The 21,754-nt window shown below is 34.1% G+C and overlaps 1 protein-coding gene and 1 pseudogene across 1 annotated transcript in view; one reads left to right on the top strand and one right to left on the bottom strand.

Moving 5' to 3' along the window:
• The window catches only part of rk (G-protein coupled receptor rickets), a 354,008-nt gene that overhangs the window by 8,891 nt on the left and 323,363 nt on the right, over positions 1–21,754 (top strand). The window lies entirely within an intron of this gene.
• LOC142332676 (5S ribosomal RNA) lies at positions 10,223–10,340 on the bottom strand (annotated as a pseudogene).

Raw genomic sequence — 21,754 nt, 5'->3', positions numbered from 1 at the left:
AAAATATATCTTTTAAATTAAGGTATCTAATATTACTTTTATTATATTATTTTTTGATGGATTTGGTTTCTTATTAACACCCGACATCATGGTCGTCAACATTCAAATAATGGGATTTTTTGAGGATAGTTGGACTAAACGTTTAAACGGCAATGGCCAATTTTATTACCAGTAGTTCTATATGTTCTAAAACAGAGGTTCCCAAACTTATTTTTCTCATAGACCACTTTCAAAATTTTGCTGGTTCCGGAGGACCCCCTGCAGCTACGTTTCTACCATATTTCCAGTCGACGGAAAATGTGAAGATTAGATCTAACTATGAAAATTTGCTTTACGGCTGAGTTCCACGAACTAACAGCTTCCGAAAAAAGTGAGAATTAATTAGTTAATTTTTGATTGACTGTGCTGTGAGTGGATGTCAAAAACGTAAAGTTGGCCGATCAAAAAAATATTTATATTAGTGAAGAATCAAACAAGTTCATGCAAGATTGCTACCACACACACCACAAGTCGTATTTCGTCCCTTTGCACGTCTGAACAAGCGTTGCGGACGGCGGCAAGTCTCGACACGTTCGTTGTAGTGAATATGGAATATGCAAGTTTTTGCAAGTAACAGTCGCTGAGCTTCTCAAAACATTATCTGTCTTGATTGATACGCAAAGTCAAGCCAACATTTTAGTTCTTCACTATCGAAACCAAATGAATTTTCGTGGACCCCCGCTTACGAATTGTGAACCCCCATTTTTTTGTCACGCCAACGTAGACCCCCGTCGAGTCTCCCGTGCACCCCTGAGGGTCCACCTGGACAACTTTGGGAATCAATGTTCTAAAAGAACAACCGGAAAAGATTTACTTTCATTTGTTGTAAGGTTATTACAACTGGAAAAAAATTATAAAAAAAGAGAAAAAGCTTTATCAAAAACAAAAAGAAACTGGAAAAATTTACCCACCATTAAAAATATTTTAGTATCTATTTCCTTTTTTTTGTTTTTTTTCCCCCTACATCCCGGAGCCGGATATCCAATTAAGTATACTCGACTCGGGGACGTGTCCTTTTCGAATCTTTTAGTTGCTTGCCTCTCTAATCTCCAACGGAAGAATCCAGGCCCGGCTATGCCGTTCCCAGCACCCCCCCCCCCCCGCCTGAGACCGGGTCTCGGTCTTTCCTTTTGCCAGCCGCAAACCGACGGCGCAGGAGCCGAAGCCGCCAAAGCGTATCCGGGAACCCACACCGCCTGCCGGGTCTCGGTCTTTTCATTCATTCACACCTAACGGACCCCAGGAGTCCCCGGTCCATCGCGGGAACCCACAGTATATATTTTCTTACTCGTCATAACACTTACCCGCGTGATTGTTGATTGTTGTCAATACATTTTTGATTCAGAAGTTTAAAAACAAATTAAATTAAGCGTAATAAAATAATAAAAAAAAGAGATTATGTAAATAAACCAAATAGCCGATGTCCGTGGCGGAGTGGTAGCGTCTTGGCCTTTCATCTGGGAATCCCGGGTTCAAATCTCGATCAGGCATGGTATTTTTAATACACCACAAAATTTCCATTTCGTATTTCGCATGTACAAGCTTCAAGATTATATGATGAATAAATCATCAAAAAAAAAATTAATTAGTAACTATTTAACAACATTAAACAATTATTTTAAGAATACATATAAAAATTACGAAAAACAAAAAAAGAAAAAGATGTGTCATTTAAAAGCGATTCCGATAGATTGTAAATCTATTGGCGTTAAAAACATGTAAACCAGTGAAACCTGTAATTCATATCGCCGACTACGTCTTTTATGTAAATTGGATAGATAAAAATTTATTTATCGAAGACAAATTGCGATAGAATGAACCGATTAAATAGATATGTCCGTCCATGGACAAAATTTGAGGCCGCCCTCAAAAAATTTAAACGGGTTTTCAAAATACAAACGAGAGCTATCAAATCGTTTGATATCCATAATTATGAATCGTGTAGATCGATAGATCGATATTTAATGAACTAAAACTGTTATCCTTGTTACAATTGAGCATCTCACCTTTGCTAAAAATACGACGGTTGAACAATAATTTTACGAAATTATGTTAGTTTAGTTAGTACCGCCACACCCGTGCGAATGAAATACGGTATGCTCGCTCGCTGTTGTTTTAGAATCGTTGTATTAAATAAACAAAAAACTGTATTAAAATAAAATGATAAATATTTTATCACAACTAAGTTGTGTGTGAGTCGTGTATCAAAAATAACCCACAGTTGTAGGACTTTACCGGAACGCGGCTTTAGCCGTTCATCGAGAAAGTACTACAATTGTATTATCTGCTTTTATAATAAAAAAAAATAACATGTATGTAAAATATTTTTGAATCTATATTTATTTAATGAATTACAATCGGTAGCAAAATAAGAGGATACGTATTTTTTTTTTTTTTCAGTCATTTGACTGGTTTGATGCAGCTCTCCAAGATTCACTATCTAGTGCTAGTCGTTTCATTTCAGTATACCCTCTACATCCTACATCCCTAACAATTTGATTTACATATTCCAAACATATATATATATATATATATATATATATATATATGTATTTCACTTACATATATATTTTCACATTTCACTGACACTTCGAAGTGTCAAATGAAATTTTGATACTCAAAGTGAGCTCCGTGACACTTCAAAACGTTTTTAAATAAAAACCTAAATGCCTCATTTAGGTTTTTCCCAAACCTGACGAAACGGCATTCTGGATGAAGATTTACTTTAAGGATGACGTCAAAGCTAAGACAATCATTTATTTTGTATAGTTGGACAAATTGCATCGTACTAATAATGTTTAAAAGTTGGAAAATCGTGCGAAATGACTAAGATGAATATTTAAAAAAAGTTCTGAAAAATTGTATGTTTTTTCAGGGCTAGAAGTTTCCGAACGACCTTCGTATATCTCAGTTCTGTTCTGATTTTTTTTTGTATGCAAATTTTTTTTGCTATTAAGATTATTTTGCTATTTTTGTTATTGCAATCGTGGCCTGGCTACACAATTTTTCCCTTCTACCTGTCCTTCCAATATTAAAGCGATGCCTTAGTATGTGGCCTATAAGTCTGTCTCTTCTTTTAACTATATTTTTTCAAATGCTTCTTTCTTCATCTATTTGTCGCAATACCTCTTTATTTGTCACTTTATCCACCCATCTGATTTTTAACATTCTCCTATAGCATCACATTTCAAAAGCTTCGATACGTATTAAAAATATTAAAAATTGACCAAAAAATATATTCTTTAACCATAAAAAATTTCCAACCTTTTTATTATTTGATAAAATCAAATCTTTACATTTGAATATATTTTAAATAAAACTTTTTTATTTATTTATTTACAAAAATAAGCCAATAGATTATCTTATTTTTATACTTTTTTGTTTTGAATAATATTATTTCAGAGTAAATTTGTTTTTTTTTTTGAACTTAAAATTAGAAAAAAAAGTTGTAGTAATTTTTTTTTTTTTTTGTAAAAGTTACATAGATCTTTTGAATACAGTTGGACAGTAAATTACAGCATTTGAAAACTTGATATGTCTGTGTATATCGTACATAGTCTGTGTGTATTTGTGTGAGTGCGATTTGTTGTGTGTCGGAATTGAAGCGACTTAAATTGCTTTAGCGGGTAGCGGGTATGGATTGATTCCGGTATTAGTAGAAGTTCCTTCCGTTCTTCTTTATTTGGGTTTATTTATTCCCACTTTTTTCTTCTTATTCTTTTTTGTTTAGTTTATAAAATCGATAGGAAAACAAGAAGCGAACAAATAGAATATATTCCCTTTTTTTCTATCCTTTTTTATCCGACTTTCTCTTTTAGAATGATTTTTTTATTATTTCTTTTCCTTACCGTTTTTGTTTTGTATACATCCTAGGTTTGTTGCTTAGTTCATGCATAATGCACTAGCTTTTTTTTTTTTTAACTAGGCTTAGTTCCGCAGTCGTTTTTTTTTTATTATTTTCTCTGACGTATATAAACTGCCTGCCACTTTTCTTATGATCATTTAACTTTTATTTATTTATTTTTTTTTTTAAGTTGAATTTCAGCGTTTGTTTATTATTTTATATACTTTTTTACTGAAGTTTGCATTTATTAGAATTCTTTTCACTAAAGAGACTTAAAGTAATTATTTATGTACTTATAATAAACTCAAAAATAATAAAACTTATAAGGTGTAAAATTAATATTAATCATATAATAAAAATGTATTAAAACAAGAGTCAAGAAAGTAAAATAAAACTACAAAGTCTTAAAAATATAAATGTTAAAATAATCGAATAAAGAAACTGTATAAAACTTACCTAATTCCGATTGGTTGTGCAAAAGGCTCCCTTCTCGGATAATAAAATTAAAAACATAGAACCAAGGGTCTAATGGTGAATTCATCATCGCTAATCAGTTGATTACAAATTAGAGAGTTCTAAGATTCATATCCTAGAAAAGGCTGGAATTTGAATACTAGATCGTGTATACTGGTTTTCTGTAGTAGTCGGAATTCAATAAACCACACATTTCAAGAAAGTCAACCTGAGACTACAAGACTACACTTCATTCATACATATCATCCTCATTCATCTTCTGAAATAATATTTTACGGTGGTTCTGGAGGCTAGACAGAAAAGGATTTATACCATGTTGGTTTTTCATTTTCTTTTTTTTATAATACATTCTCATTATTAATAAGAAAAGATGTATTACAAAATTACAATTTTGCAAAAATTATAAAAAGGGGTGGGAGTGTTTGGGCCGAAATAAATTCTCTAACCTTTACTGGGGCACTTTGGTAAAAATTTTTCATTCAAATGTTGAAGTTATTTTATTAAGATCACAAATTATCAAAAACTTTTATTTACATATTCATGCCTTCCCCAAAAAAATTACGTTATGTCTTTTTCTTTTTTAGTTACATCTTGCCTCAGAAAAGGTGTTATTGGGTGTTTTTTGCATCTACATTTTTACATTAATAGGTCTTTAAACTATTAGACAACCTTTTTAACCGATCCATTGCGATAGTCTGTGCTAACAAAAAATATTTTTTTTTAATTAAAAAAAACTATTTTAAATTTAAATACATCTCCCATTTTACCCTACGCATCTGTGAAAGTTATACAGTTCATCCAGGTAAATACTCGGGCAGTTCCTTTTTTTATCCCTGGAGTAATATATCTATCCATTCCTTGTGTGATTTTTAATATTTATTATTATCTACTGATCTGACTAAAAGATTTATTCGTTTGTTTTATTGTACCCTGCGTCCAAAACGGCACTTCTTGTTTTGTAACCCTGTAACAAGAAATTTATAAATGCAGCACCGGTCTCCGTTTTGGGTCGGGTTACTGTGAATACGCTTTATGAAGAATTCCCGTATGAATACTAAAGTAAAAGATAAAAGATTACGTTCTTGAATAGTAAATTGTTATTACTGTTTATTTACATTGTACGCTGCAGACATTCTCTATTAATCTGAGTTAGAAAGGGTTTACTACTTGAAGCATTACATGAAAATGAAACTTAGTTAAAAAAAATTAATTCAATTTTTTAAGAACTTAAAATTTTAAACACAAAGTCTCAGAAACAATTTGCAAAAATTAAAATAATTTTAAATAAATTTGCATGTCGTTTATTATACATTCCCCTACCGGATGATATTTAAATATGGAACAGCTATTTACTGCGTATCTGAGAGGTATTTGGGAGCAGAAACAAATGGAGTTCTACATAGTTAAAAAATCTGCATTATGGTGGGTTTTTAATTTTTGTCCGCCATATTGAATCAAAATTATTTTTTTTTAAATAACACCCACACAGTATCATATCACATCGTGATACATAATCATATCACATATGATTTCAATTTAAGATTTTACAAGAAAAACAATGGCGGAACCCGTTTTTCTGTTAACGCCTTCGTTATCGAGTTATAAGCATTCAAAGTTGTAACGACGAAAAAATCGTGTAACAATAAAACAAGGTGCATTAACAATTTTATTACATTTTACATTCATAATGCATAAAATAACAAACTTTAAATAGCTCTATAAATATTGATAATAATTAACAACAAATTAAACAAACGGCTGTTTTTTTTTTTTTTTTTTTTTTTTGTCTTCAGTCATTTGACTGGTTTGATGCAGCTCTCCAAGATTCCCTATCTAGTGCTAGTCTTTTCATTTCAGTATACCCTCTACATCCTACATCCCCAACAATTTGTTTTACATACTCCAAACGTGGCCTGCCTACACAATTTTTCCCTTCTACCTGTCCTTCCAATATTAAAACGACTATTCCAGGATGCCTTAGTATGTGGCCTATAAGTCTGTCTCTTCTTTTAACTATATTTTTCCAAATGCTTCTTTCTTCATCTATTTGCCGCAATACCTCTTCATTTGTCACTTTATCCACCCATCTGATTTTTAACATTCTCCTATAGCACCACATTTCAAAAGCTTCTAATCTTTTCTTCTCAGATACTCCGATCGTCCAAGTTCCACTTCCATATAAAGCGACACTCCAAACATACACTTTCAAAAATCTTTTCCTGACATTTAAATTAATTTTTGATGCAAACAAATTATATTTCTTACTGAAGGCTCGTTTAGCTTGTGCTATTCGGCATTTTATATCGCTCCTGCTTCGTCCATCTTTAGTAATTTTACTTCCCAAATAACAAAATTCTTCTACCTCCATAATCTTTTCTCCTCCTATTTTCACATTCAGCGGTCCATCTTTGTTATTTCTACTACATTTCATTACTTTTGTTTTGTTCTTGTTTATTTTCATGCGATAGTTCTTGCGTAGGACTTCATCTATGCCGTTCATTGTTTCTTCTAAATCCTTTTTACTCTCGGCTAGAATTACTATATCATCAGCAAATCGTGGCATCTTTATCTTTTCACCTTGTACTGTTACTCCGAATCTAAATTTTTCGTTAAAAAAAAAGGCCTAAAATTGCTTCCCTTGTCCCTATACTTTTCCTGAAACCAAATTGGTCTTCTCCTAACACTTCTTCCACTCGCCTCTCAATTCTTCTGTATAAAATTCTAGTTAAGATTTTTGATGCATGACTAGTTAAACTAATTGTTCTGTATTCTTCACATTTATCTGCCCCTGCTTTCTTTGGTATCATAACTATAACACTTTTTTTGAAGTCTGATGGAAATTCCCCATTTTCATAAATATTACACACCAGTTTGTATAATCTATCAATCGCTTCCTCACCTGCACTGCGCGGTAATTCTACAGGTATTCCGTCTATTCCAGGAGCCTTTCTGCCATTTAAATCTTTTAATGCTCTCTTAAATTCAGATCTCAGTATTGTTTCTCCCATTTCATCCTCTTCAACTTCCTCTTCTTCCTCTATAACACCATTTTCTAATTCATTTCCTCCGTATAACTCTTCAATATATTCCACCCATCTATCGACTTTACCTTTCGTATTATATATTGGTGTACCATCTTTGTTTAACACATTATTAGATTTTAATTTATGTACCCCAAAATTTTCCTTAACTTTCCTGTATGCTCCATCTATTTTACACGGCTTTACATCTATTTTAAACGGCTGTATCAACTGATATTATTTTCTAAATAAAAATTAACTTCCAGTGTTTATACTTAAATAAAGATATATTACAAATTTAGTCGATTAAATCAGATAGATGTTAATTTACAAGAATGAAGTTTGTATTAAGTTCAAACAATGCAACTTATTAACTTGTCAATTACATCTTTTTAATTCAACTTATTTGTAATGGTAAAATTTGAGAGCGGAAAAAAAATTAAGTTTTAGTCCTAGCGGTTCAAATATGTTTTTTTGATGCAAGGTTTTTTATTAGTTTCCTCGTTCATTTATTTAGTTTTATTAAGTATTAAATCATCAAATAACAATACTTTCTTTAAGTGAAACCGAATGAATAACACCGTCGATGATGTGCGAGTTCGACTTTAACAAGACGTATGTGATCTATTTATAAATAGATTTCCAAACAAAAAACCAGTAAGTAAATCGACTGTGATCAAGACAGTACAGCGACTTGAAAAAACCGGTACTGTAAAGAATCAATCGTCCTCGCACCGACACACCGATAATTGTCACAACCGGTTCAGTCATTAGATCTATCGCAGACCTATTTTGAAGACCCACATTCGTCGATTCGGAAAGCTGTTGTCTGACATGACATCAATTATTTTTCAGTTCAAAAAATTCTTAAAACAAATAAATTTGGCCCTTATAAGCTACACCTGGTGGAAGAACTTTCGGAAGATGAATCGAAAAGAATAATAATTGACGAATGTGCTTGTCACCACCAAACATGATACCACAAGTTATAAAAGGATATTACTTGAGGTTTAACACATTGTTAAGCTGTATAGGGGAAGTGTTTTGAAGTTTATTGTAGAACGGTATGCTTTCAAAATTTATTTCATTAGTAATTTACTATCGGAAACATTTATTTAAAAATTTAAAATAAATATTGTAATATTTAAAGTAGATAATATCAGTCGATATTTGGTTTAACTGGCATTTCTCACGCCACCACCCCATTCGGTCGCCCTAAAGCATATGACCAAATGTCTGTGCCACAAACGGCTACTGTGCCACAAACAGTTTAGCGACCAGTTGTCTAATCCCCCCTCTCTTTTTCCTGTTTAGCCTCCGGTAACTACCGTTTAGATAATTCTTTAGAGGATGATATGTATGAGTGTAAATGAAGTGTAGTCTTGTACATTCTCAGTTCGACCATACCTGAGACGTGTGGTTAATTGAAACCCAACCACCAAAGAACACCGGTATCCACGAACTAGTATTCAAATCCGTGTAAAAATAACTGGCTTTACTAGGACTTGAACGCTGTAACTCTCGACTTTCCAAATCAGCTGATTTGGGAAGACGCGTTAACCACTAGACCAACCCGATGGGTTGACCAGTTGTCTAATAGCTCCTAAATGAGCTTACCTAACAGCGTGAGCGGACTAAGCACGGTTCCATACACCACCGGCTTTCGTGTCCCAACCGCTCACTTGTCACAAAACTAAAACGGGGAGGCGCATCCCTTGTTATTATACTAAAAAGACAATTTCCTTTCACTCTAGGTCGCTGAATGCCAGCAAGTACCTGTCCACCATATTAAAGCGCTTGGAGCTTTAACTGGCTGATGGCCGCCAGTATCTCTAGATTAGCTTCCCACAGCAGCACGGTAGGAGTCTTACACCCATAGATAAACTACCGATGTCGGTAGAACAAGGCAACCGCATCCAGGAACTCCCATACGGTCCGACAATGCGGCTCTCGCCACACCAACTCGCCGTTTGTGAGCGGCCAATTTTAGGAACTTTTATGATCTCATATGTTATTTTCCAGTAACAATAAATCTATTCTCAATTTTTCCCTCCAGACTAAACGGTTTTTAAATAACCTGATATTATTGGGAATCAGACAATTAATACAATCGTATGATTAAGTTAATGATTATTTAAAACGATATGATGGTAGTTATTTCACTAGTTATAATCGACCATGGTATAAAGCCTTTTGACACAAAACTATATAAATACTGTTTATTTCATGAATTCTATTAAAATACCTATCGTCAAATAAAATAAATTTTTGTATAAATATTTAAGTCGACCGAAATATACAACAGGCCATTTAAGTATATTTTCTGTAAATTTTACCGGCCAATTTCTAAGATATTTCTTCTCAAATCGGTTCATGACATAACATTTTCATCCATTACTAGATTTCTTTGTATTAACCTGTAAAATGTTAAAAAATTTTGAAAAATAAGTGCCACCTGCTAATATATTATAAAACGCGTAAAATAATGTTGCTTTATAAATAAAGAACTATTTTTTTTTTGACATTTTATTTTTTAATACTTCAACCCCTACTCTAGTCAAATAAGCTGAAAATACCTTTTAATATTATACCTCAATGCCTTAATGAAAAATTCAAATGTAATTTGTAAAACTGTACATTTTTATAGCATTTTTTATTTTTAATCATTAGGAAAATTTTAATATATAAAAAAAAATGTCAAACGTCTTTTAGTTATAATATTTTTTTGATAAATTAAAAACAGTATTAAGAGTAAAATTTTCATATAGACACCTTTGTGAAATAAGAAAAACCAGAGATTGAGTTTAAAAAACCTAGAATTAATTATATATTATTATTAATAAAAATAATTTAACACGCGTTATTCCCAAGCGGTCACCATCCAAGTACAAACCGCGCCCGACGTTGCTTAACTTTGGTGAGTAGACGAGAACCGGTGTATTCAACGTGGTATGGGTATCTTGTAATTAGTGATCTAATTTGTATGTTTAAAATATTATTTTACTAATAAAGCCATGAGTAAACAATAAGATCATTTGAAAAAGAAAATTATTTCAAAAACCATTTTTCTTCAAGAGAGAGGAAGGAAGTTGACGTTAAGGATAGGGTGAACACGTTTAAAAATTTATCTAGTATAAATTTGATGGTTCAATGAAAAAAAGCTGAAAACAACTGTGGGTTGTTTCTAATGCGCGGCTTACATACGCATACACACACAAGTTAATTTAAAGTATTTATCATTGTATTTAAATATAAAATTTTTTCGTTTATTTAATTCAATAATTCTAAATAAAGCGCGCGCGCATACCGTATTTCATTCGCGCAGGTGTAGCGGTACTAACGGCCAGTTTAAATATATATATTTTTTTTTTATACTTAAATATTTATTCCTTTATTTAATTCTACCGCTCACATCTGACGTCACAACATAAAAGACGACTACAACAAATTTTTTTTGGAAGGGATGCGATTTTGGAAAACCTTTTTTGCAAATATTGTTATTTTTTAATGTTTAACAAATGCGCATAAAAAAATATGACAATTAGGCGAAATCTCGAGATCACTGAGGGTGGCCTTGCTCTATAGCTCCACCTCCTTCATCTTTTAAGTTGAAAATTTAATGGCATCATTGTTCCATATGTAGAAGTAATCTGTCTAAGTTTAGTAAAAATCGGTCCAGTAGTTCTGGAGATATAAGGTGATTTAGATTTTGACACCACGCGCGCGCGTGTACATACGAACATTAAAACATCCGGAAAATTTCCATCCGGTTTTTTTGGGTTTCTTATATGTCAAAACGTCAAGATCCGGTGAAAATCGCATATGCCCAATTCGTATCGATTACAATACTTTTCATTCTAGAACTATAGCTCTGCTATAGCGCTATCTAGACGGGAAAGTAAAAAAAATAATAAGATACCTTTTTATTTTGTCTTCTCCCTTCTCCCTTTTTTGTCTTCTGTCGGACTCCCTTTCTTATTTCTTCTTTCTTATGTTCTTCAATTGTTACTGTTGCTGTTTGTTTCCTGTACATGTTAGCAATTGTTCTTCTATCTCTGTATTTGAATCCTATTTTTTTTAAATGCTGAACATTTTATTCCAGTCTACGTTAACGAATACCTTTTCTAGGTCTATAAATGCCAAGTATGTTGGCAAGGTTAGATTTATTTTTCTTTAATCTTCCTTCTACTATTAATCTGAGGCCTAAAATTGCTTCCCTTGTTCCTATACTTTTTCTCCAACACTTCCTTTACTCTTCTCTCAATTCTTCTGTATAAAATTCTAGTTAAGATTTTTGATGCATGACTAGTTAAACTAATTGTTCTGTATTCTTCACATTTATCTGCCCCTGCTTTCTTTGGTATCATAACTATAACACTTTTTTTGAAGTCTGATGGAAATTCCCCATTTTCATAAATATTACACACCAGTTTGTATAATCTATCAATCGCTTCCTCACCTGCACTGCGCAGTAATTCTACAGGTATTCCGTCTATTCCAGGAGCCTTTCTGCCATTTAAATCTTTTAATGCTCTCTTAAATTCAGATCTCAGTATTGTTTCTCCCATTTCATCCTCTTCAACTTCCTCTTCTTCCTCTATAACACCATTTTCTAATTCATTTCCTCCGTATAACTCTTCAATATATTCCACCCATCTATCGACTTTACCTTTCGTATTATATATTGGTGTACCATCTTTGTTTAACACATTATTAGATTTTAATTTATGTACCCCAAAATTTTCCTTAACTTTCCTGTATGCTCCATCTATTTTACACGGCTTTACATCTATTTTAAACGGCTGTATCAACTGATATTATTTTCTAAATAAAAATTAACTTCCAGTGTTTATACTTAAATAAAGATATATTACAAATTTAGTCGATTAAATCAGATAGATGTTAATTTACAAGAATGAAGTTTGTATTAAGTTCAAACAATGCAACTTATTAACTTGTCAATTACATCTTTTTAATTCAACTTATTTGTAATGGTAAAATTTGAGAGCGGAAAAAAAATTAAGTTTTAGTCCTAGCGGTTCAAATATGTTTTTTTGATGCAAGGTTTTTTATTAGTTTCCTCGTTCATTTATTTAGTTTTATTAAGTATTAAATCATCAAATAACAATACTTTCTTTAAGTGAAACCGAATGAATAACACCGTCGATGATGTGCGAGTTCGACTTTAACAAGACGTATGTGATCTATTTATAAATAGATTTCCAAACAAAAAACCAGTAAGTAAATCGACTGTGATCAAGACAGTACAGCGACTTGAAAAAACCGGTACTGTAAAGAATCAATCGTCCTCGCACCGACACACCGATAATTGTCACAACCGGTTCAGTCATTAGATCTATCGCAGACCTATTTTGAAGACCCACATTCGTCGATTCGGAAAGCTGTTGTCTGACATGACATCAATTATTTTTCAGTTCAAAAAATTATTAAAACAAATAAATTTGGCCCTTATAAGCTACACCTGGTGGAAGAACTTTCGGAAGATGAATCGAAAAGAATAATAATTGACGAATGTGCTTGTCACCACCAAACATGATACCACAAGTTATAAAAGGATATTACTTGAGGTTTAACACATTGTTAAGCTGTATAGGGGAAGTGTTTTGAAGTTTATTGTAGAACGGTATGCTTTCAAAATTTATTTCATTAGTAATTTACTATCGGAAACATTTATTTAAAAATTTAAAATAAATATTGTAATATTTAAAGTAGATAATATCAGTCGATATTTGGTTTAACTGGCATTTCTCACGCCACCATCCCATTCGGTCGCCCTAAAGCATATGACCAAATGTCTGTGCCACAAACGGCTCAAACAGTGCCACAAACAGTTTAGCGACCAGTTGTCTAATCCCCCCCCCTCTCTTTTTCCTGTTTAGCCTCCGGTAACTACCGTTTAGATAATTCTTCAGAGGATGATATGTATGAGTGTAAATGAAGTGTAGTCTTGTACATTCTCAGTTCGACCATTCCTGAGATGTGTGGTTAATTGAAACCCAACCACCAAAGAACACCGGTATCCACGATCTAGTATTCAAATCCGTGTAAAAATAACTGGCTTTATTAGGACTTGAACGCTGTAACTCTCGACTTTCCAAATCAGCTGATTTGGGAAGACGCGTTAACCACTAGACCAACCCGATGGGTTGACCAGTTGTCTAATAGCTCCTAATGAGCTTACCTAACAGCGGACTAAGCACGGTTCCATACACCACCGGCTTACGTGTCCCAACCGCTCACTTGTCACAAAACTAAAACGGGGAGGCGCATCCCTTGTTATTATACTAAAAAGACAATTTCCTTTCACTCTAGGTCGCTGAATGCCAGCAAGTACCTGTCCACCATATTAAAGCGCTTGGAGCTTTAACTGGCTGATGGCCGCCAGTATCTCTAGATTAGCTTCCCACAGCAGCACGGTAGGAGTCTTACACCCTTAGATAAACTACCGATGTCGGTAGAACAAGGCAACCGCATCCAGGAACTCCCATACGGTCCGACAATGCGGCTCTCGCCACACCAACTCGCCGTTTGTGAGCGGCCAATTTTAGGAACTTTTATGATCTCATATGTTATTTTCCAGTAACAATAAATCTATTCTCAATTTTTCCCTCCAGACTAAACGGTTTTTAGATAACCTGATATTATTGGGAATCAGACTATTAATACAATCGTATGATTAAATTAATGATTATTTAAAACGATATGATGGTAGTTATTTCACTAGTTATAATCGACCATGGTATAAAGCCTTTTGACACAAAACTATATAAATACTGTTTATTTCATGAATTCTATTAAAATACCTATCGTCAAAAAAAATAAATTTTTGTATAAATATTTAAGTCGATCGAAATATATAACAGGCCATTTAAGTATATTTTCTGTAAATTTTACCGGCCAATTTCTAAGATATTTCTTCTCAAATCGGTTCATGACATAACATTTTCATCCATTACTAGATTTCTTTGTATTAACCTGTAAAATGTTAAAAAATTTTGAAAAATAAGTGCCACCTGCTAATATATTATAAAACGCGTAAAATAATGTTGCTTTATAAATAAAGAACTATTTTTTTTTTACATTTTATTTTTTAATACTTCAACCCCTACTCTAGTCAAATAAGCTGAAAATACCTTTTAATATTATACCTCAATGCCTTAATTAAAGAAACAAAAATTCAAATGTAATTAGTAAAACTGTACATTTTTATAGCATTTTTTATTTTTAATCATTAGGAAAATTTTAATATTTAAAAAAAAATTTCAAACGTCTTTTAGTTATAATATTTTTTGATAAATGATGTTTTTTTAAAAACAGTATTAAGAGTAAAATTTTCATATAGACACCCTTGTAAAATAAGAAAAGCCAGAGATTGAGTTTAAAAAACCTAGAATTAATTATATATTATTATTAATAAAAATAATTTAACACGCGTTATTCCCAAGCGGTCACCATCCAAGTACAAACCGCGCCCGACGTTGCTTAACTTTGGTGAGTAGACGAGAACCGGTGTATTCAACGTAGTATGGGTATCTTGTAATTAGTGATCTAATTTGTATGTTTAAAATATTATTTTACTGATAAAGCCGATGAGTGTAAAATATTGTTAAACAATAAGATCATTTGAAAAAGAAAATTATTTCAAAAACCATTTTTCTTCAAGAGAGAGGAAGGAAGTTGACGTTAAGGATAGGGTGAACACGTTTAAAAATTTATCTAGTATAAATTTGATGGTTCAATGAAAAAAAGCTGAAAACAATTGTGGGTTGTTTCTAATGCGCGGCTTACACACACAAGTTAATTTAAATTATTTATCATTGTATTTAAATATAAAATTTTTTCGTTTATTTAATTCAATAATTCTAAATAAAGCGCGCGCGCATACCGTATTTCATTCGCGCAGATGTAGCGGTACTAACGGCCAGTTTAAATATTTTTTTTTTTTTTTTACACTTAAATATTTATTCCTTTATTTAATTCTACCGCTCACCTCTGACGTCACAACATAAAAGACGACTACAACAAATTTTTTTTGGAAGGGATGCGATTTTGAAAAACCTTTTTTTGAAAATATTGTTATTTTTTAATGTTTAACAAATGCGCATAAAAAATATGACAATTAGGCGAAATCTCGAGATCACTGAGGGTGGCCTTGCTCTATAGCTCCACCTCCTTCATCTTTTAAGTTGAAAATTTAATGGCATCATTGTTCCATATGTAGAAGTAATCTGTCTAAGTTTAGTAAAAATCGGTCCAGTAGTTCTGGAGATATAAGGTGATTTAGATTTTGACACCACGCGCGCGCGTGTACATACGAACATTAAAACATCCGGAAAATTTCCATCCGGTTTTTTTGGGTTTCTTATATGTCAAAACGTCAAGATCCGGTGAAAATCGCATATGCCCAATTCGTATCGATTACAATACTTTTCATTCTAGAACTATAGCTCTGCTATAGCGCTATCTAGACGGGAAAGTAAAAAAAATAATAAGATACCTTTTTATTTTTGTCTTCTCCCTTCTCCCTTTTTTGTCTTCTGTCGGACTCCCTTTCTTATTTCTTCTTTCTTATGTTCTTCAATTGTTACTGTTGCTGTTTGTTTCCTGTACATGTTAGCAATTGTTCTTCTATCTCTGTATTTGAACCCTAATTTTTTTAAAATGCTGAACATTTTATTCCAGTCTACGTTATCGAATGCCTTTTCTAGGTCTATAAACGCCAAGAATGTCGGTTTGTTTTTGTTTAATCTTCCTTCTACTATTAATCTGAGGCCTAAAATGGCTTCCCTTGTCCCTATACTTTTCCTGAAACCAAATTGGTCTTCTCCTAACACTTCCTCCACTCGCCTCTCAATTCTTGTGTATAGAATTCTAGTTAAGATTTTTGATGCATGACTAGTTAAACTAATTGTTATGTATTCTTCACATTTATCTGCCCCTGCTTTCTTTGGTATCATGACAATAACACTTTTTTTGAAGCCTGACGGAAATTCCCCTTTTTCATAAATATTACACACCAGTTTGTATATTCTATCAATCGCTTCCTCACCTGCACTGCGCAGTAATTCTACAGGTATTCCGTCTATTCCAGGAGCCTTTCTGCCATTTAAATCTTTTAATGCTCTCTTAAATTCAGATCTCAGTATTGTTTCTCGCATTTCATCCTCCTCAACTTCCTCTTCTTCCTCTATAACACCATTTTCCAATTCATTTCCTCCGTATAACTGTTCAATATATTCCACCCATCTATCGACTTTACCTTTCGTATTATATATTGGTGTACCTTTCCACTTCTGAACACTTTTCTTTAATCCACTCTTCTTTCGCCAGTTTGCACTTCCTGTTTATAGCATTTCTTATTTGCCGATAGTTCCTTTTACTTTCTTCATCACTAGCATTCTTATATTTTCTACGTTCATCCATCAGCTGCAATATATCGTCTGAAACCTAAGGTTTTCTACCAGTTCTCTTTATTCCGCCTAAGTTTGTAAACGAGTAAAGAAATTTTGCAAAGAAATTATTCTTGGATGGTAAGATACCATCCAAGAATAATTTCTTTATTTATTTAGCACCAAAACACAACACCAATTACAGTCAAAAATCACAAACAAAGATTTAACAAATAATATATGTTACTGATACTGGAGTCGCCATATCAGGAATTCTTCAGGATTCCCTTCATACGCAAACTTCTGCGATGTATTTAACAGTTTGATTTTCACCACACTCACAAAGGGGCGTCGGTGTTGTACCCCATTTATACAGGAAATAGGCGCAACTACCATGCTGAGTTCGTATTCAAGAATAATAATGTCCAATTATGTAACATAGATACTGCAAAATTGTGGAACAAAAAGATTATTTTAATTATGATGAAAAATGTGAGGAAAAGTAAAATAAACCCGTATTACGAAATTTAAATTCTTTTCTATCGTGTTCCCGAAAGATAAATCATTATTACTATAAATGAAAAATGTTAAATTAAGCTTTTATCATAAAAAAATGAAAGATGAAAAGTACAATTAAAAATTTGTCGATATATCAAATTTACTTAGATGCTTGAAGATGACAAACAATAATTTATTATACTTTTAATTTATGAACGCAGAACGACGTAAAAGTATTATTAACTTACACGTACGTCTAATTGTTCGCGTTGAAGGTAAACCGTAATAGAAAATTACTTTAGGGATAGTAGAATATGAGATTACACTGCGCGATGTCAGTGGCTCTATTTAGTTCGTTACCCCCTCCCCCATATATATTTTACTTACACCGTGAAGAGAATGAGAAAGGGGTATCTAGTCTTTTTCCCCTACCACAGTGTACCCTTACTCGACTCGTATATTTACGTCACAACTACATACCGCTTGTCGACCTGCCTTTCTACCTACCCTCCCTTTAACTATCCGTCCCTTTAAATCTGACGGACTTTAGGATGCCTAAATCCCCCCTTTCTACAATTTTCTACACCGTTCTCCAAAACAATAATAGTACCACCGCCCTTTTGCATCCCCCCTTACATTGTACGTAGTATATTCGTTTTCCCCCTTCCATTTACTTTAGTTTCATCCCCTTGTATTTACTAACTTTGATAATTAATTAAATTAATTAAATTCCATACTATTATAGTCAAAATGAGATGAAGGAGGTTAGGTTGTCGGTATCGTTGGCCTCTTTCCAGTTTCAGTAAATTCTGCTTCGTTCTTTATATTTCGTGGACAAGGAAGTATTTTCATTTACGAAAGATTATACTTGTACATGTCTCAGTCTTGTTATAATATTCCTTTTATAATTAACTTTCATAATTTTAATGATTTTATTATTAATTACTGTTATATTGTCTTTTATCATCATTTAATTCTAAGCTATTTAAAAAACAATAAAAACAATTCTGCTACAATATTTTAGAAATTTCTTACTTTTTCACTCTTATTTAGACAAAAAACATGTTTTAAATAATAAAAAATATATTTAAAAAATTTAAACTATGATATTTATGAATAACTTTTATATTAATATTAGAAAAACACTTAAAAACATCAAAATAGTATTTTTATGACAAATTTTTTGACATTATCTTAATATTAGTAATACACGAGGGCTATTTATGTATTAACCTCCGCTCTAATAAATAAAATAAACAAAATAGATTGAAAAAAATTTTACTATATACTAAAGTTACGTGCACAGTTATACAGTGTTCAAAAAGTGACGGCTTGTATGGAAGAATGATTCCTTATTTTATTGCTTGTTTAATTGAAAGTAATTGAAGAAAAATGGGTTACAAAATGCAGCAGAGAATATTCATTGTTTCCCAATACATTAGATGTGGCAGTTATGCCCAGATCCAGAATGCCTTCAAAGAAAAGTACGTTGTGGATGTCCGAAACAAGTCCACCATCAAGCGGCTGTACGATAAATTCCAAGAGACAGAGAATGCGGTAGATATAGCCAAAAGCGGTCGACCGAAACACCAGAAAAAGTTGATCGACGTGCAAGCTGCATATTCTGTTCGTACCAAGAAGTCTGTGCGACACTATCTAACCGGTCCGGTCTATACGTAAGTAGTGCCAACACGGCATCACGAAAGGGTTTAAAGATTCATTCGTTCCGAATTCATTGTTCACGAGTTGTTAACTGCAGACTCTGGAAAACATGTAGCTTTCTGATCAGTTGACGCGATCTGCGTCATTGCGGGAAAGCCGCCAATAGACCTATTGGTGGAGGAACAATGCTTTCGGTTTGAAGGTGTAAACAAAGAGAATGCAAGGGCGCAGATCATGGCCATCTGGCAGCAACGGTGGAAGGCGAGCCAGGTAGGACGGTGGACTATACGTCTGATTCCGGACGTGAGTGCTTGGGTGGAACGTAAGCATGGTGAATTTGGATACTGCCTCACTCAACTAATTTCGGGCCACAGGAACTTTGATAGCTATCTGCATCGCTTCAAGAGACACCTGGTTCGACTGTGTCAGGTGAGAGAACGAGAGACGTCAGATTACGTTGGCCGTAACACCAGATAACGTTGTCAGACACATGCTCCAGAGTGAGAATGGATGGAGGGAGGTAGAGTTTATCGTCTCGTACTAACAGCGAAGAGGGAGAAGGAACCAACCCCCTTGACGTTCACACGGCCCTCAATGTCATCAGAGGCGTCGAAATATGTTTTTTTTTTGTAGTTGTACTTTGTTAGGTTAGGAATTTATGATTGTATTATGTGTCTTTGCTCAGGTTGTTGTTGGAATATGCTGCCGGATATACCGACGGACATGGAGTGGGGGGATATTGTGTGCGGTGCTCTACTGCTGACGCCGAGGGAGACACGGAGCGCAACAAGTAATGAGGAGTCATGAGAATGCGTGGAGGATCGAGGACATGTACAAGTCCATCTTGATGCGTGTAGGGGCCAGGGAGGCAGCCTGTATGCGTAGGGTGTTCGGGCCTACTCACGCGCAAGAGTGGGTGGGTCGGAGCTCCTCGATGATGGCATGGAGGACCCTCGAGGTGTGCATGGGGGGACGCGTAACTGTGAAGGGTAAACGAAATGTGTGTCTTCATCAGGAATAATAGGGACGGAAAGGGTAGCTCTCCTGCGGAGAAACGTTCTGATCACTGGAAGAGGTGATTAGTATGTTTTCGAGGAGGCACGGGAGACCCCGATGGGATGTCCGACTTCGGACGAGCTAGGGAGGGCAGACTGCGCTGCTATGAAACCCTGAGGCGACTGTGCTAAGCTTTTTCGCGTGGGCTGGTCATCTTGGGAGAGTTAAAAAAAAAAAAAAGGTCAGTACTTTATTAAAATGTATGAGCTTTCTGTCAGTTGTTCGTGTCATCTGTAACGCCAGATGGGGAAGAACTCAATAACCGGTTTTGGTCTGACGAGACCCAATTCCACCTTGATGGATACGTGAATGAATATCATTCACGCATTTGGAGTACGGAAAATCCACATCAGTTGCACTGACAAAAATGTGGGTGTTTGGCGTGCAATGTCGCGTAGGCGAATCTTCATGACGTTCTTTCACGGCACAATATAGATGGTGCAACAATTTGCAAACACTATACCTGCAGACTGGCTAGATTACACGTGGTATTAGCAGGACGGTTCTACGGCTCGTACAGCCAACAAAACTATTACTTTCTTGAATCAGTGTTTTCGAGGAAAAGTGATTTCGAAGGGTTTGTGGCCTCTGGATTTCCTGATTTATTCCCCCCCCCTACTGGGATATCTTAAGGATGTTTTTCACAAAACCTGCAGACTGGCTAGATTACACGTGGTTTTAGCAGGACGGTTCTACGGCTCGTACAGCCAACAAAACTATTACTTTCTTGAATCAGTGTTTTCGAGGAAAAGTGATTTCGAAGGGTTTGTGGCCTCTGGATTTCCTGATTTATCCCCCCCCCCCCCTACTGGGATATCTTAAGGATGTTTTTCACAAAACTCATTCTTACACCGTTCCCGAATCGCTCAGCGAAATTGAAAGATGTGTCGGTGCAATTCCTCAAGAAACGTTACAACATGTGTTTATTTCTTATTCAGTTATATGAATTGAATTTATTCAATTATATGAATTCTATAATGGAGGCCACTTTCACCTATTATTGCTCATTTTCCTAAAAGTTTGCGTCACGTTTTGAACACTCTATATTACTTCTAGATATAGTCCCTGCCCGATTTCAAACACTTGTATTGTGACACCAACTTTTCTATTACCTGTTAAAAGAACGGCGCGGCCAAAGTACCCATCCATTCGTTAACCATCTATGAGCTCATCATCGCTTTAGAAGTGTTGAGTAGTAAGCCGATTCTTCATTTTTGTGAACAAATGTAAATGAAATGGTTTATCAGGGCTATAAGGGGGACGGTAAAAATATCACTTAAAATTTTAAGTAAAACCTTAGTATTAGCGAAAGGTTGTGCATTGCCATGCAAAAAACGATTCCCTCTCATTTGCATCCCTCGCCGTTATTCTATTTACCGCTCGCCTAAACTTTGTCAGTGTTTCACAATAAACAACTGCGGTTAATTGTCGTACCCGGTTTCATAAATTCTACCAAGAAAACTTCTTTATGTCCCAAAACACGAGCCCGTAAGTTTTTTGTTCAAATTGATTCGTTTGAAGTTTGGAACTGAAGCCTGGAACTGAAGCCCAGGTTCGTAATAGCTTTGACTGTTCAACGGTTTAACGCGGCTGCTATGTATCGGAGAATGTGTAAACTAAAACTTAATTGTTGTTCAAGATTACGCGTAAAATTCTTTTCAGCGGTTACAAATAAAAACTTTATTTGCTCTTGAAATCCCGAAACTCCTTTTCGAAAACCCGATATAAAAAAAGTAATTCTTATAAATATA

The sequence above is a fragment of the Lycorma delicatula genome, chromosome 11 (assembly GCF_047948215.1).
Source record: "Lycorma delicatula isolate Av1 chromosome 11, ASM4794821v1, whole genome shotgun sequence".
NCBI lineage: Eukaryota > Metazoa > Arthropoda > Insecta > Hemiptera > Fulgoridae > Lycorma > Lycorma delicatula.
This window is presented reverse-complemented; position numbering and strand designations above follow the sequence as displayed.